At 39.0% G+C, this 16371-nt stretch overlaps 1 long non-coding RNA gene across 12 annotated transcripts in view; it reads right to left on the bottom strand.

Annotated features, from left to right (window-relative positions):
- Positions 1-16371, bottom strand: part of LOC144231987 (uncharacterized) — an 807055-nt gene that overhangs the window by 229141 nt on the left and 561543 nt on the right. For 10 of the 12 annotated variants that reach the window (XR_013335260.1, XR_013335265.1, XR_013335267.1 and 7 more), the window contains one exon: positions 11168-11216. The exons of 1 other annotated variant lie outside the window; for it this stretch is intronic. This is a non-coding gene — a long non-coding RNA (uncharacterized LOC144231987). Of the gene's footprint in view, positions 1-7631; positions 7724-11167; positions 11217-16371 lie in introns of those variants that run through there. One more of the 12 variants, XR_013335269.1, reaches the window with a different exon arrangement.

The following is a 16371-nucleotide window of genomic DNA, read 5'->3' as shown; positions in this document are numbered from 1 at the left end:
AAATAACATGTCAGGGTAAGTCTCATGCTCCTACCTCATTGCTTTGTCCTTTCTCTCTCTTTTTTTTTTAAATGTTTTATTTATTTCTAGGAGAGAGAGAGCGAGCGAGCGTGAGCAGGGGAGGGTCAGAGAGAGAGGGAGTCACAGACTGAAACAGGCTCCAGGCTCTGAGCTGGCAGTCAGCACAGAGCCCGACGCGGGGCTCGAACCCACGAACCGCGAGATCATGACCTAAGCGAAACTCGGACGCTCAAGCGACTAAGCCACCCAGGCGCCCCAACTTTGTCCTTTCTCTTAATTCCCATTCTCACCATGGTCATTCAGGACCTCTATGCCTCATGCATGGACTATGACAAGAACCTGCCATCTCATCTACTTGCCGCTAGACTCCCCCTGCTCCTCTTAACTTGCTCTACCTCTGGCCACCATAAGGCACAATCTTTTCTCTTCTGAAATACACCAGGTCTTGCACATCAGCACCCAATACATGGATGCCCAATGGATATTTGTTAACAAATAAAAAAATATTTGTTATCATAACTCACATGCTATAGTGCAAATTTGTCTATGTGCAATGTCTCTGTGTTCATTTCTAACTTCTCTGTATAAAGGAGGGAGCATGGCTCAGAGGAAAAAAAACCTCTGATTTTTGAGACTGAAAGCTTTGCTTGGAGTCATCTGTGCCACCATATGCTAGCTGTTAGACTATGAGTTTTGCATACATTATCTCTTTAATATTATAAATAACTTGTGACATAGATATTGGTCTTACTCCACTTTGGAGTTAACTGACTTTAAGAGACCTTCCCAAGGCACACAGCTAAAGGTTCTCAGACATTTTGAATCCAGTCTGCTTAACCACTCTGCTAAACTGCTATGCAATCCTGGCCAAATTAATAATGTTCAAATTTAGCCTCCTCCTGTGTAAAATGAGAAGCCTGAACTCTGGTGATTGTCTTTAAATCCTGTACAACTATTCTGTGACTCTGCTTCTGCTTCCAAACATCCACAGAAATGCACTGTGAAACTTCAGTGAATTGTGACCTGTGTGGTGAGTTGAAGGTAGGTCAGGGAACTGTAACATTCCAGTGGGAAGTGGCACACATTTGCAGCCAACGACTGAAATCCAAACTCCTGGCACAGAGCCAACCCTGCCCTCCATCCTAATGCACAGTTTCCTGGTGAGTTCATTTGGCTCATTCCTGAATCCTCAACCTTTAGTCACATCCCCATTAGAAAGGTCAGTACACAGACCTAACTCACTTCTAGATCAAGTAGTTGTCTTTGTATGGAGTATCATTTGAGGGGAGTAAAGGCCGATGTGTCTGAGATGAAGAGAGAGTGTTGCTAAAATGACCACGTGTCATTACCCTGGGGTACTGATGATATTTTAAAACTGTACTTATGTGATTTTCCTTCTGGAACTGGCACTCTTTCTCAGTCATCTTCTTGAATGCATTTTTATTTTGGACACTTTAAATATTAGATGTTCCCAGGGTCTAGAATTCAGCCTTGCTCTCTGCTAGGGTTGCCACATTGTTTCTCATATCCAGACCTTACTTTCCCTTAAAATGTCTACTTGAATTTCCAGTTAATTTCTAGATATCATTAATTGCTATATCTCTACTCCAACCTCCCCAAGCTCTTTGGAATTCAATGTTTCCCAAACAGATCCACAAATTGGTATAATATAGAAACAAGTAAAAATATTTTTGGAATAAATAAACCCTGAAGTATGAACTAATACAATAGTATAGGTTTAGACATTTGGTAAATTTTCACATGTTCCTTGGGAAATGGAACTTTTTGTTCTTAAAAATAAGGGACATGCCTAATTTATTGTTTTATATTTTGAACTATAGTATGGTCCCTAGAGCATTCTTGGTGACCAAAAAATTTAGGTTGAAATTAATGAAGTAGGTAAAGGAAACCCAGGACTGATAAATTTTGTGAGGAGGAGAAAAGAGGCCCAAATTGAAATGATGCCTGGAAAAGGCAGTATGGGATGATGCAGTATGGACTTGGCTTGTAGGGTCAACATCAGGATTGGACCTATGATAAAAAATAAATACTGGAGAAGGATCCACCTTGTAGTAAGCAATCACACTATTGACTTCAGTGTGGGGTCATCTCAGGCTCTTAAGACCTTGCCTTTAGCTCCCAGGCTGGAGAATAAATTACATTTTGGCAAATGTTGAGCTCTTGGTACAGACTTCCATGAGGACTCATCCAGTTTCCACAATTTCCTTTTACCTCTTCACACCACCATTTTCCCTGGAGAGCCAATCATTGAAGTGGTCCCAGCTGTGTTTTGTGGCTCCCAGTGTCCTGAGTACTCAAGAGAACAAGCTAGGGCAGTTAGCCATGTGAACACTTAGGAAAGCTTTTGGAAAATATATTTTCCCCTCTCAGAACTGGTCCTGATGAGCTGGCAGCTGGCTTGCAGGCACACAAGGTGAGATATTCCAACTTTGAAGATGTCCGGTCAAGTCAGACATGGCGTAATACATCCATATCTCCTGATGCCTGAACCAGGCAAATATCTCATATCTGAAAAATGAGCTCTCTTGGCAGGCAGTGGGATGTTCTGGGGCTAGGGTAGGGGAGACTGAGTGTTAGGACCTGTGAATTCTATTACTGCTGCCTTGGGACAATTGTTTTCAAGATGTAGACTCTCTTTTTTTGTTTACATGTATTCCTTCTCAAAGTAACTCCTTCCTTTAACAGAAAATTCCTCCTCTAGTAATGACACAATAGGGACAGTTAAAAGCTTCCATGTGTATGCCAGCAGCCAGATAAGCAGGCTGGTTTTCATTTTAGGCAGAGGATAGGTGGGCAGTGGGGTTTCAATATAATGGGGGACTTGGTTACCAGTACTAGAAGCTGTTCAGAAACAGAGAGTGATGGCATAAGGGAGACAGTAGAGCAACGGGTGGATCCCATATAGAGGTAAATTTAGTTAGCCAATGGGGCTGGCTCTGGGTCTGAGCAGTGGAGGTGACTTTAGGAAGCTAAATATGAACCCATTGGTCAGGCCAAGTGACTGGTCTAAGTCTAAGCCTTGAGGGATGGTAGAATTGAGGTTAATGCTTTTCTGCTCTTGCTAGATTTACTGTAGAAACTGCCACAAATTAGGTTGGTGTGTCCTGGGGCATCAGTTGTGAGAAGTTAGGAAATGCAGAGGAAGACAGCTTGAATGAAGCATGGACCAATCCTTCCTGGATGTATTTTCCACCCATCATATTCAGTCTATCCATTCCTCTTTGGTTGTTCTTTGAAAGCCATCTTCTCTTCCAGCTGTCAGCTGCTTGTGCTGAGTCTAGATCTAGCTTCCTTAATTCAGATTCTCAAGGACATCTCTGTCTCCTTCTCAACTATTACCAAAGTATATCTATATTTCTTCCTACAACTCTCCTTCATTTCTAATACATTGCCTTTTAGAGCATAAGCTGTTCAATATTACTAAGAGGTGACAGAGAAACATTTCAATTGTATCCACAACTCTATTGTAGGACAGTTTCTAACACAGCTAGAATTATAGCCTATTTCTATTTTTCCTTTCTTAGGCTCCTGAATTATATTGGACACTGAAAGCCAGACACATTATCATTTGGAGAAATTTAATTTCAGTGAATTCAAATATTTTCCTTTCAGTGAATTATCCATCTTGTTTAAAAAATATTCCTTATCCCATTGTCATAAGAATGTTCTCATATTTTCCAAAATACATTTTTAAATTGCTTTTAACATTCAAGACTTTATTTAATATGTCTGGATGTTTTAATATATGGTATAAGGTAGGAAATTAATTTTAATTTTCTTTTAATCTGGATGGCTACTTTTTTTTAGCATAGCTTTTTTTTTTTTTGAATTGTGCCTTCCTTTGTCCAGTGATCTTTTATAAATCAAAACTCCATATGTGTGTAAGTCTGTTTCTAAACTTTCTCTTGTATTCTGTTAATCTATCTGTCTATCTATGGGCCAGTACTATACCTCTTGAACTATTACAGCATGACATTAAATCTTCATTTTTGGCAGGGTCTATCTCTTGCCTTTCTCTCAACACCATATGTTTATAGGGTTTTAATTAGAATTAGACTGAGTTTCTACATACACTTAGGGGTGGTCTGACTTCTTTGTGATATTGATTCTTCCTATTCATGAATACGTTATATCATTCCCTTTGCTTAGGTCTTCTCTGATATCATTCAATAAAATAGTTTTATATTTTTCCATAAAAATCTGCACTTTGGTTAGATTTATTGTAAGGTTTTATACATACTTAATGGAATCTTAATTAAAATTACATTTTCCAACTATTTGTTGTTAGTGTGTAAAATTGCAATTAACTTCAATATAATGATGTTGTAATCTCTTTTGGGTTTTCTATAGGAGTAATCATACCATCTTCACATAATGACAGTTTTGTTTTTACCTTTCTAATGCTTAGACCTTCTTTTTCTTACTGTATAAGCTGGGTCCTCTAGTAAATGATCTTTAAATTCAGGACCATAAAACTCAGATGAGTGTCAATATAATCATACCATATCCCATGTATTCTCTCACTGTCCTAGAAGACAATTTCATACATTCTTTCTCCTCAAATTTCTAAGACCCACTCCTCTATATGCACTTTTATCAATGACATTTTTTTTCTAATTCACTGGAAAAAAAAATTGAAGCAATTGGAAGACAACTCCCACAGGCTCTCAACCTCAAATCCTCAATACCCTGCATCTATCCATATATTCTTGTTCCCTGCAGGTTGAATACATTCCTAGAGAGAGGATACATTCCTAGGATAAACTCAACTTAATTATGATACACAGTCTTTCTTATACTTGGATTTGGCTGGCAAATATTTTGTTTAGGATTTTCCATCTCTGTTCATGAGAGAGACTGGCTTATAATTTTCCCTTTTCATACTTGTCAATTGTTAGCATCAATGTTTACTCCAGCTTCATAAAATAAAATGAGGTACACTCCCTCTTTTTCTATTCTCTGGAAGAGTTTAAGACTGAAATTACTTGTTTCCTGAATATTTGGCAGAACTTGCTAATAAAACCATCTGATGTTTTCTTTGTCAAAAAGTTTTAACTGCAGATTTACTATATTTTTTAATGAGCTGTCTTTCTTGAGTCCATTTTGATGAGACATATTTTTCTAGGAATTTGATTATTTCAACTAAAATTTCAAATATACTGTCATAAAGTTATTTATAATACTATTATTATCCTTTGAATATCTGTAGTAGTTTTGGCTATATCTACGTTTCCATTCCTAATATTAGCTATTAGTGCCTTCTTTCTTTTTTTGTGTTCAATCTGGGTAGAGGCTATTTTGCTCAAAATAGCTCAAAACCAAAAAACAAACCAACTTTGGACCTGCTGATCCTCTCTTTTATAAGTTTATTTATATTGCATTCATTTCTGCTATAATTGTTTCCTTTTTTGTTTCCTACTTAAGTAGGTACTTGTTACCACATTAAGTTTTATTCCCTTTCCCCCTCCCCCCCAATACATGCACTTAAGACTACACATTTCTCTTTAAGTGCTGCTTTGGTTGCATCTAACATGTTCTGTACCATTTAGTTCTGTATTTTATAACTTAAATTATGATATCTACTTTGGCTCAACATGATGACTCTTCTCATCTACTTAGGTTTTTAATTTTTATTTCAAGTTTTGTCTGTCTACAATTTTCTCTGCCAATATTCCACACCTTTTATTACTTGTACTTCTAGATTTTGTAGACTATTTGTCACTATCAGGTATATTAAACTTATGTCATTTTCTAATTAGCTATTGATAGTGAATAGCAATACTTGTGATTTTTTTTAATTGACGGAAAATTGACATACAACATACCGATTCAGTATTTGTATATATTGTGAAATGATCACCATATTAAGTTAACAATACTAGTTTAAAAATACTGGGGATTAAGGAATGCACTTGTCATGATGAGCACTGAGTGATGTTTGGAATTGTTGAATCACTATATTGTACATCTGAAACTAATATAAGACTGTATATTAACCATACTGGAAATAAAATAAAATAAAATAAAATAAAGTAAATAAAATAATAAAATAAAATACTACTGTTGATTTTCTATGTTGATTTATATCTAGCAATTTTACTTTCTTCTCTTAATACTTGCATGTAGTTGGAGTTTCTATGTTTAGTCATGACATCTGAAAAATGGGCCTGTCTTTTTTGTTGCTTCCTACTTCTTATTGCTGTTATGACTTTGGCCTGTCTTCAAGTACAATGCAATAAAAGTGCTGAAAATGACACCCCTCTCTCTTTTTTTTTTTCCTGAGTGCAATATAAATCTTTATAAAGTTTTACTGGTGTTTAACATCCATTTCACTTTCCTATAAATGTGAGTGTTGTGTGTATGTGTGTGTATGTGTGTTACTTCAGAGCCTATCGGACCCCAAATGACTTTTACCAGGCTGTCTTTCATCCTGGATGTGATTTTTAAATTGGACAATTGGATTTGTCTGCATACCTTTAGGAAAAGTATACAAGTTTTCCTTAAAGCTGCAGGAAAAAAACCAGAGAACTCCAAACCACAGCCCCGTGCCAGCACAGATAAAGAATCTGATCCACGGCCTGAAGCCACCAAGGACACATTGGTCTTGACTACACTTATTAAAACCATCTGTTCTTCATCCTCCTTAAGCACACTGCACCTTCCTAAGCCAGGAGAATTCAGGTATCAGTTCACAAGAAGTCAGACTGAGTTTCCTCTTAGACAGAAAAGCAAAGAATAAAAGGAAAGAGGGTAAATGTTTTTCTTTGTAATACCTACATCATTGTCCAGATAATATATTTTTATTACTTAAAAACTACATTGTAGATGAACAAAAAGAAGGAAAAAAAAGCTACTGATAATGCTTTCTCTTAGGGACCACCCTCTGTTAAATTCTTCATTCTTTTTCTCTATTGTTATATTAATTAGACAAGGATGACTGTAGCTTCAAGTGGCTCTTCTGGATAAGCGAACTAAAATCTAAGCCTCAAAGTGCCTCAAGGTCAAGGTTATGAAATCAGAAACACTAAGGACAATGAATCACAATCAACCAAGCTTTAAGCTACTGGCATTCAATAATATTTTTATCTCGTTTCATTGTTTCTCTATTAAAGTCTTCCAGCTCCTGCCGCTGGAGGACCCGTAACCACTTCTGGTTTGGTGCTCCCACGTTCTAATCAAGTTTTGCTCACTCTTAAGCTTTTTAAATACCTCAGTATATCTTTGAACAATTCAGAGTATGAAGATTTTTCATTAGCCATCTTATGTCATCATCTGATTTTTAACAGCCTCGTGGAGTGCAATCTTCAGTGTTTTATTGGTGAGTAGTGAGTAGCTGCCATGCAGTCCTATGTGACTTCTGGGTGAAGCATCTGGAGGGGGGAAGAGCTGTGTACATCTAACTCTTTAGGAGAGACTCCCAACTTTGGGCTGCTTGGATGCTTTCTCACTCATTTGCATTTCAACTCATTTATTATCAAATTGAACAGAAAAGGGGGAAATACTTGGGGATAATTCACATCAACATTTTCCAGGGCTAGACTTAGATATAAATCATAGAAAACAGTCCCTGTGTGATAAGTGAATGAAGACGGGAATATAGAGAATAGTCATGTCACCAAATGAGAATCAAATTCATGTTGTCTTTTCCTCCCCAGTTGACAATGGAATAAGTTTGCGAGTGCTGAAATGAAAATATCAGAACAATAGAAGAGGTCACTTTTTCCATGAGAGTGGAAGGGAAAATCATTTTCTTCCTGATTATTGTTTTGCATTTTGCGAGTCCAGTTGCACAATGGGAGTACTCAGAATTTTGTTTTCCTAGACCAACAATTTTGCCACAAAGGCCTGATGAACTTTAGCTGCATCTCTGGCTAAGTCTTTGAGGCAAAGTCATGTACTTGACTCCTGATGCTTGAGAGATGCCAACATACCAGGCTGAGTTGGCTCACAGTGATAACTCTGTCCAATAAACTAGGCTTCTTGTGACTGAAAGAAAAATTGTTTTCTGACAAGGATTTTAAATTTATAGATATTCTGTTAATCTGTTCATCATTTATATTGGTCTTCAGGACATGAAGCTCACAGTAAACTGGATCAAGAGTAAATTTTACTGGCACTTTTTTTTCCCATTAAAAATTTTTTTTAATGTTTCTTTATATTTGAGAGACAGAGAGAGACAGAGTGTGAGCCGGGGAGGGGCAGAGAGAGAGGGAGACACAGAATCCAAAGCAGGCTCCAGGTTCTGAGCTGTCAGCACAGAACCCAACACAGGGCTTGAACTCACAAACCATTAGATCATGACCTGAGCTGAAGTCCGATGCCTACCCGACTGAGCCACCCAGGTGCCCCTTACTGGCACTTCTTAGTAGTTATAAAAGCCCTGTGTCTTAGCAGGCCTATTTCTGTTTTCTCCAGACCCCAGCCCCACAAGTGGTATGCATGCACTGTCCTGGGAAAATTGAGTCTAACAACTACAGTCCTTCCCAGCCCAAATATTCCCTGTTTCCATCTTTCTCTTTTTCATAAGTGGATGATTTCCCTGTTGGAATAATATTTGGAATTCTAATTGTTCTCAAGGTAGAAGATATGTGACCTTTGTCCAAAATAGAGGGGAAGGCCAAGTCATTTCTCATTGGTGTTGAGCTGAGTCTTGGCTTCTGGTCCATGGTTTCTTTCAGTAAGAAAAGCAGTTTATCACTGACATCTATTCTAAATATCAGAAGAGTTTTCTGACTTTCTCTCAAGCATGACTCTTCTAGATGGCTTTTTATACTTACAATCCCCTTCTTGTACCTCCAACTCCCAGCCACTTTCTTCCTACTAATAGTTTTAACATAAGACTTATAGAACATAGGGAATTTTTTATGTTATTAGTAAACATACTTTATTTCCAGGACAGTGTAGAAATGCCTCGAAGAGAGGTGGAGGGTGCAGTGTTGTGTACTAACTGAAAATAGTAGGTTAAGAGCCACATGAAACATGGGAAGACAGAAGACAGTATCAGTAGTACACACCAAACTGCACCCAGGATGCACTCATGTCATTGGCCAGAGAAGGGAAATCTACTTTCATAGGATCTGTTAGCCAAGGATTCCATATTTAACACAATGGGAGGTTATTTTTCACTCGTGAAACCCTTGCATATTTGTTGGGGAGCATTCTAGAGGTAATTCTGGAACCCAGCCTCCTTCTATGTCTGGCTTCTGACCTCTTCCACATCCACAGAGTCTTATCTACTCATCTTATTACTGGGGAAAGAATGAGAGGATTGAAAGTGGGAGGGATCAGCTAGGCCTGTAAGAGATGTCTGTCACTTCTGCCAAGATTCCATTGATTAAAATTCTGTCAATGGTCACATACTACCACAAGGGAGGCTGGAAAATTTAGTTTACTTGTATGTCCAGAAGAAAATGGAAATGAGTTTTGAGGACACATGGCAGACAATAAAGATACATTTTAAGATAATTGTAGAAATAAAAGAGCCTCAAGAAACTCACTCTTTCGGGGCGCCTGGGGGCGCTCAGTCGGTTAAGTGTCCAACTTCAGTTCAGGTCATGATCTTGCAGTTTGTGAGTTAGAGCCCCTCACCGGGCTCTGTGCTGGCAGCTCAGAGCCTGGAGCCTGCTTCAGATTCTGTGTCTCCTTCTCTCTCTGCCCTCCCCCTGCTCACACTCTGTCTCTCTGTCTCTCAAAAATAAGTAAACATTTTTTTTTAAAAAAAGCTCACTATTTCATGCAGTAACATTAGTCCCTATCCCTATGTCTCTTTTAGCTCTTGGTTCTAAGTCTACATGTCAACCCACTTTTCTAGCTGGGAATACAGTTAATTCCTCTCAGAGAGCTATGTGCCCTTCATCCTGGGGAATCTTCCTTTATTGAGTCCTTGGTATGTCTTATGAAAGATACCACTGAGATACTTCACAGTCATACTTGGCTGTTAGAGATAAAAAAAAAAAAAAAAAAAAAAGCAGAGGGGCGCCTGGGTGGTGCAGTCGGTTAAGCGTCTGACTTCGGCTCAGGTCATGACCTCATGGTTTGTGGGTTCGAGCCCCGCACTGGGCTCTGTGCTGACAGCTAGCTCAGAGCCTGAAGCCTGTTTCAGATTCTGTGTCTCCCTCTCTCTCTGCCCCTCCCCTGCTCATGCCGTCTCTCTCTCTCTCAGAAAAAAACAAAAACCAAGAAGCAGAAGACTTGATTTCCTGCTTTCAGTGCACCTGCGCATTGGCTTTGACAACTTTTCTTATTATTTCTTTACCTTCACCTAAAGCTCATCCAAGAATTACTGTGAGAATTAAGAATTTCTATATCAATTCAAATTCCAAGTTTCCAGGAAACACTTCTTACAGGAATTCTTAGACAAGCTTTAGGTGAAGGAGAAGAAATAATAAGAAAATTTAAAAGTATAAAAGGAATAAAAGAACTAAAAAAAGAGATCACTGTATCCTGTCCTCTTTCTGCCCCCGTTATGAAATCTCTCCCTACCTGAGGGTGGGGAAAGCAGGGTATAGGATGACGCCAAGAATAGACAAGTGAGCACTCCTACTGACGTGGTAACTGTACTATTAAATATTTCCCAAGACTCAGGATTCCTCAGGTTTGCCATCACAAGCAGGTGACTAAAGCAAATTCTTTGGCTTTGCATAGGCCTGGCTAAAGGTCTGTTGTTGGAAACTCTCTGAGGAGTTCATGCCGAAAAAGCTTTTTTTTTTTTCATGATTTATGAGATTCCAAATGCCACCACTAGCATTAGATGATTAAATTGGGACGTTTGTTTGAACTGCATCAACAGGGTTATATACTGCCCTGAGGGCCTCAGGTGGACATTGCACGCCATTGCCATCATCCCTTTGGACGTCCCCCACAGGAAATATCAGAAGTTTCCCAAGACAGTCTGTACTCCTGAACTTTCCAGAGAGGCCCTGGCAGACATAGGTCAGCTTTGTCTGGATTGGTACCTGGGCCTGGAAGTCTCTAAAGCTCAGAGCCCCACCATGGTGGAAAAGGGCTGGGTGAGTGCCCTGGAATAGTGTTAGTAAGAGCAGAACATCTATGCCCGTCAGATGCCCTGTGTCAGGGGTGACAGGGATTGCTGCCCCCTCATTGATCAGATTAGCCAGGTACTCACCGGTGTTGGATTGCAAATATCTGGATTTTGCTTCGCCTGGCAGGAGCTCCTGGGATAGGAGAGAAAACAGCTTATAAATTCTTTAATGATTCTTGGAGCCAAGGGCAGCTTACAGACTGGATTTTCAAGCAATGCTATTTAAAAGGTTCCAGGGGACATAAAGGTAAATAGCTTGAAAAATAGGTGGAAAGTTATTTCTCTCCTCCTCTGAGAACATCACTCAGATTGAATTAACCCCTCTTGAATCCTTCTTGTGATTCTAAGGCACAGTAGTAGGCACTGTGCTAGGACATCGTTAATTCAGCTTCTTATACAGCCCCCACCTTATCATTGATGTTTATCATTCAGTTACACTGCATGCTTCTCTTTGGAAGAAACATTTGGAAATCAGACTTTCTTAAAAATTCCTTTCTTTTTCCTTCCTTCTTTCTTTTGATCAGATTTCTCAACAGCTCTGAAGTGCCCACAGGGATGTCTGAGGATGTGGGAAGACAAATGAACAAAGAGTAATCTCCTCTGAAGATGTTCAAGGAGAAGCTGAATATTTACTCAGAGGAAGATGCAAGCTTCAGTTGGAAGGATAGACAAGATGACCTGACACCTCTACTAGTCCTAAAATTCCACTGTTTTATTTGGTTTATATCTGTTTGAATATTTGGAGATTAGTACATTGTCTTTTTAATGGATACGGAGATAGCTTCTGGGTAAAGCATTAATTTTGTTACTCACATTCCCCACAGAAACCTATAATAGGATTAGGCTATTCTTTCATTGGTATGGTGCCCATAGCCCTATATTTTGAGGGACAGTTCTGATTTCAAACTTCCTCGCTTTCTGCTGAGTTCACTTCTGCTTGACACATGACTTGTTCTGACTTGAGATTTAATATTGACAGTTTACTGACAGGGTAAGGAAGTGTCAGCGATGAAAAGAGCAAGCCATTATGGGTAGAGGCCTTGTAAGGAGAAATTAGATTTCCTAACATCATGGATAATTTTGAGTTCCTTCAAATATTTCAGACCAAAGGACCTCTTTTCCTTCAATGCTTTTTTCTTGATTTTGTTTTTTTTATCTTACTTTTTTTAATGTTTTATTTATTTCTGAGAGAGAGACAGCATGAGCAGGGGAGGGTCAGAGAGAGAGAGGGAGACACAGAATCTGAAACAGTCTCCAGACTCTGAGCTGGCTGTCAGCACAGAGCCCGATGTGGGCCTCGAACCCACAAACCGTGAGATCATGACCTGAGCCGAAGTCGGACGCTTAACCAGCTGAGCCACCCAGGCGCCCCTCTTGATTTTAAAGAAAAAGCAAAAGCTCTGCAACAAACTGTCTACATGATGATCATAGATTTAACCACTAGTTGCTATGACTTGGGAGTAATTTTCCCACATGGCATAGCAAATTTTTGAACCAATTTCCATGGCTGCCACAGGAACGGTCGTAACGCTTGGTTGTAGCAGGTGGAGGGATGGTACTGGAATGAGCAGCTGGTCAATGCCTTCTGCCTCAAGCTTCCAGTGTGGTCCCGATGTTGTGGGTGCCTCTTGCTGACTCCACTGTTCCTAAGGAAATCTTTGATTTTTTCCCACTTTCCTTTCTTTCATTTTTTATCAACTAAAAGTTGGGTTTTAATTGCTAAAAATAAGTAGCACTTAACAGCAGAAACCCCTGAAAAGGAAGACGTCTTTCTTCTCATCCACTCAAGAAGTAACTGCCCTTTGCTGGTGATCTGATACAGGAAGTAAAATACTGAGGTTCATGTATAAGAAGGTAGAGTCAGATATCACTGAAGAAAGTCCATGTTTTGAAACAAATATTTAATACACATTTATTGGAATATAATTCCAATGAGGTTGGAGATCTTCGTCTATTTTACTGTGTAGTGTCTGTAGTTTACCTTTAAACACTTTTAGATACAGTGCTGTTAGCATTGGAGAAGCATGAAAGGAGAGGGGATCCCTCAGGTGACTGCTGTGGTCATTTTTAGGAAAGAGACACTCTGAGCAAATTGCAAACTGAAATTACACACTGAGCTTTGTTAATGTAATAGCTGCATCCAGAGTCCAGTGGCTCAGTGGTAGGGCTGGGTTGGGGCTGAAGAGAAGGTACACCAATGACTTGGGACAGGTGGAAGGAACCTGCTTCTTTGCTTCCTAAAGGGAAAACTCACTTTGTAGGAAAAGCTGCTGGAGAATATCTATCACCTGCCGAATGACATATCCAGATAAAAAAGTAGATTTTACTTGCTCTTTGGGGACAGAGTTACAGAGCTTTCTATGAACATACTCTGGGTGGAGTGATCATGAATGTCAGTTTGCCTCAGCGGACTTGTAAGAGTAAAAAAGCCTTCCATGGTCGCATTGCAGGTATTTATAGATTCTTCTTGCTTTATTTTATAGTACTTGCTGCTGCTGAAGTATGCTGTGAAGGGAGTCCTGTTAAACACTGTCAGCGCTCCAACTGGTCTAGAAGCTTGTCGGGTATTAAATGTTTTATAGCTGAACTTTATTACACTCAAACTTCACAGAGACATTTATGAACCTTATTGCATCCTGATATTAAATGAGGCCACAAAGGTATTTCTGATTTTATGGGAATGGGACTTTTCATTGTATGGAACTTTCACAGAGCTGTTGAATTCTAAAGTTCAAAGTGATTCTGCAAATGTTAATTTCTCTAGGGATCCTTGGGACCTTAAAAAAATTGCTGATGACTTCTACATCTTGCATCTAACATTTTTTTTTCATTTGGAAAACATGTACAGTTGCCTCAGTAAAAGGAATGTGTGGAGTTTGTGGTTGATGCTGTATTCATGCCATGGCAAGAAGAGAGACCCTGTTTATTGCTACAGGAGACATATAAGGAAAATAAAAGGAGGAAAATATCATTTAATAGATAAACAGTCATGCCCAGCTTGACATTTTTCTAAGCCCTTCAAGGACACACATTCCTGAAGTTCTGTGAGTCAGTCTTTATAGATGGAAGATTAACTATTAACTCTCCTTAGTAAGGAGATTTTCTGTAATGCCAGCCAGTAGAAACTTCAGTCTTTCCAAGGTTCATTCACTCACGATTCATTCATTCCATATTCACTGAATTGTTGCTTTGTGTTAGACACTGTTCTAAGTAAAGACTGTGATAAAAAAAGACATGATTCTCAAAGAGTTTATGGTCCATTCCAGCTGACTAAGCAAAGACATATGATGTATAAAGACTGCTGTCTGATTATAGATGAGAAGCATCTACATTAGGACATGTTGTAGATGTAGCATGTTCACATGGCGGAACACCAGTAGACACTTCTGAGGGGCAGCAACACCTGAACTGGGTTTTTAGGGATGAATAGGAGTTAGGAAGAGAAATGTTGACATTGTTCTTTGTGCACATCATCCTAGTAGTTGAGGGAATGATATACATGTTCCAAGATAGCCTGACAGATCTGCTTAGAAAAGTGGAACTCAGAATGAGAGTCTACTTCCCAGGGGTATGAGCCATGCTAACCCTGGCTCTTAAGTACGTAATGGTCCTATTATCTCACTGTGCTAATTTATAGCTGTAATAGTCTTATTATTTACATAGTATCTATGGTTTATATACTACACATTTAATCTTTATAGCAGCTTGATTAAATGAGTATTATTGTTACTGTATAGATTAAGAAATGAATCAGAGCTATCCAGTGACCCTACCCAAGGTTACATAGTTAGAGTGTGGCTTAACTGGGCCTGGAAAGAAGCTCTTTCAACTCATATTCTGAGCTTACCTATTATATCATAGGACCTTTACTGATACTCTTATTGATTGATTCAATATGTATTCATTCAATACTGTTTACATGTATGTATTTATTCAATATGCATTTACTGATAATATATTCTATGCCAGGCAGACTCTGTTCTAGGTTCTGGGATATAACAGTGAACAAAAAGGTAATTTAAGATTGTGATAGATACTATAAAAATAAACGTGATGGCATGAGAATGATTGGAGGCAGGGACTATATTTAGCATTCAGAGGGTCGCTTTTATTTCCTTGGTTCTCCAATTAAATCCAGCATTTATTTATCTCTGGGTGCTCACATGATGTATGTTATTCAGTAAAAATATACTAGGCATTTCCATGTATAAATCACCACATGAGATTCTTCCATTAGTTTTGTCTATTTAGAAGAAATAAAGGGAGCTTCCATTTGTTGCGGGACTAGCATGTGTCAGGTTCATGCCATGCAGCTTATTAGTCTCATTCCAGAGACGCGGGTGGAGTCTTTCAAAGCGCCTTAGAAGGTGCAATAATCACCCTCCTCTCAGAGGTAGGAGACAAATCCTGGTGTGACTCTGCTCCTAATGCTTAGATGTCTTGTTAATAGCTATCCTACATAAACATTCTTTCAAAGTTCTTTCTCTGTAGAGTCCCGCTCCTTTCCACAACTTAAATGTTGGTGAGAAGTCTCTATTACCTATTATTAAGTATCTCACTGGGGACGATGAAAAAATGCTCAGCAACTAAGGTCTGCCACAACTAAGGTAGTCAACACAGGCTACTCTCTGAGCACATTACAGGATCACACAGGTCCCAAAGTATGACCAGCGTCTTGTGCCTGGAATCACACTGCCTTCCTCTGTATCAAACTTGACATTCCAATATTAAGTCCGACTACAGAAATGTGTGCAGGGCTCCTGAAGGAGCATGATAGCCCCAGGTGGGGGTGGGGTGTCTCCCTTGATCCACTGTAGCAATCTAGAGGTCTTTGCTAGTTAACTGATTATATCATGGAAGTCTGAAAGAACCGAGCTTGGATGGATTAAAGGTGAGCCTATAAAACATCCCAGAAGAGAGACAATCATTAGGAGTTCTGGAGGAGGTGACATTGTGAGAGCATTGGATCAGAAAGGGAGCCCTGGGTGGTCTTAGACAAATCCTTCCTTCGGGGTCAGTCTTTGGGACTAGTGCAATGTTTTGGCTATGAAGAAAATGCGACTTCCCAGCACAGAGTTTATTCCATTTACCAGCTATTGAACTCTGGGCAGGCCATTTTAGCTTTAATAAGGTGGTTTCTAAATCTTTAAAATGCAAGTAGAACATTTCTCTCATGGGTTTTTCTTTTTTTGTTGTTTGAGGTTAAAGTAAGATAATAGACTGTCTTAATTAGGCATTTTAAAGAGGTATGTAGGTTTGCATCAACAATGACAATTTGTTGCACAGAT

The sequence above is a fragment of the Crocuta crocuta genome, unplaced genomic scaffold, assembly GCF_008692635.1.
Source record: "Crocuta crocuta isolate KB4526 unplaced genomic scaffold, BGI_CrCroc_1.0 scaffold102, whole genome shotgun sequence".
In the NCBI taxonomy this organism is placed as follows: Eukaryota; Metazoa; Chordata; class Mammalia; order Carnivora; family Hyaenidae; genus Crocuta; species Crocuta crocuta.
Note: the sequence above shows the minus strand (reverse complement) of the source record. Positions and strands in the feature narration are given on the sequence as shown.